The sequence below is a fragment of the Tachysurus fulvidraco genome, chromosome 13 (assembly GCF_022655615.1).
Source record: "Tachysurus fulvidraco isolate hzauxx_2018 chromosome 13, HZAU_PFXX_2.0, whole genome shotgun sequence".
Taxonomy (NCBI): domain Eukaryota; kingdom Metazoa; phylum Chordata; class Actinopteri; order Siluriformes; family Bagridae; genus Tachysurus; species Tachysurus fulvidraco.
Window position 1 is genome coordinate 25,933,713 of NC_062530.1, and position 1,553 is coordinate 25,935,265.

Here is a 1,553-nt window from a genome sequence, read left to right on the forward strand (position 1 = left end):
GAGAGAGAGAGAGAGAGGGAATGAGAGAAAGATGGAATGAGAGACTCTCAAGGCTACGTTGAAGTGCCTCATTATCCAAACCCATTATTGCTGTTCAAAAGCCTTCAATTGAACACAATCTGTGTGATCAGACGGAGAAAAGGATCGTTCCCTCGTTCGTTGCGAGCGAGCCGGAGACGCCGGAGCAGAGACGTCGATGTGGACGGTGCAGAATGACGGTTTAGTGGTAAATTGGAGCTATTGGTGTTAGAAAGCTGTGGAAATGTAGGGCCTTGAGACAGCCAGAGATTTGTAGGTCACATCCATTTCATGAAAGTGGACATCAATCTTCTCGAGTGAGAATGAAGCTTATTGTAGAGGGGTTTAGTGTGTGTGTGTGTGTGTGTTTGTGTGTGTGCGTGCGTGTGTGTGTGTGTGTGTGCGTGTGTGTGTGTTTTACTGAGACGCATCACAGTGAAGGAGAAACCTGTTAAAGCAGGAAATCTGGATGAACGTGTGGTGAGAAAGAGTTCTGCTGTGTTCAGCTCCGTTCTGCTCCGTAAGAGGAAAATAATCAGCAGTGCAGCAGATACAGAGCTGTGACCTCACTAAAGTTCATCATCCTCATTATACACCACATCAGGGCTGAAATAATAAACTGTTTCCTGCTAAATCTGTCATCTGTCACTGCAAGCGCTCGCTAACACTTTAAGCTACTTTCTACTGTCTAAACTAAACAACAGGTAAAACGTCAGACTGATTTACGCTCTGATTTTTAATCGTCTTGACGACGAGACGAAGTTATTTTTTCTCGTCTGAAGGCGTCGCCGGACTAGAAATAAATCTGGACGCTGCTGCAGTCGGTGGAACATCAGCATGTGATTTAAAGCTCAGTGTTTTGCGCCACAAAATATTTACCAGCGTCAGGAGGACAGACGGTTTCATGTTGGTCAGGATCTCAGCAATCTGTGGACACACACATGAGGTTCACATGAGGTCAAAGTTCAAGCAGAAGATTCTGGAAACTCTGGAGTGCTACTTAATGTAAATGCTCAGGTCCACGACGCACTTTCTCCTTCCACTGGCTGGAATGTGGTTTAGGAACAGGGCGGTACTAGAGGCGGGGCCACAGGGGCCCTGGCCCCTGCTGAAATCTGATTGGCCCCTGATCGGCCCCCGTTCCACCAATCGTCGACGAGAAGCGACAACCGGAGAATTTTTCACAACGATCACAGATGCAGTTCCACCCCCAACCAATTGGCGGCACTCGAGCGTTTGAAAAATGAATGACTGCCGAAATGTATTTGCACCGTACTGAATAAATTATTTTGTGTACTTGAATGTACCCTGTACTTGGCCCCTGAATGTAACATGTGGCCCCTTAATGGCCCCTGTTACAAAAAAAATCCTGGAAACTGGAAAAGATCTGATTGGACAGACGAGAGGATCAGAGCTTGTGATCACACACTCAGGTCCTAAACTCCAGGACGTCCTTCTGCACATGGTGAAGCAGCAAACAGAAGAGCAGCTCGGCCTTTAAAAGCAAACGGAGCCTCCGGCGGCTCTTCCTGTGG

At 47.3% G+C, this 1,553-nt stretch overlaps 1 long non-coding RNA gene across 1 annotated transcript in view; it reads right to left on the bottom strand.

Moving 5' to 3' along the window:
- LOC125146220 overlaps nt 1-1,053 on the bottom strand; it is a 2,306-nt gene extending 1,253 nt beyond the window's left edge. The window contains exon 1 of the long non-coding RNA XR_007144725.1: nt 898-1,053. This is a non-coding gene — a long non-coding RNA (uncharacterized LOC125146220). The remainder of the gene's footprint in view (nt 1-897) is intronic.
- Nucleotides 1,054-1,553: the final 500 nt, after the last annotated feature.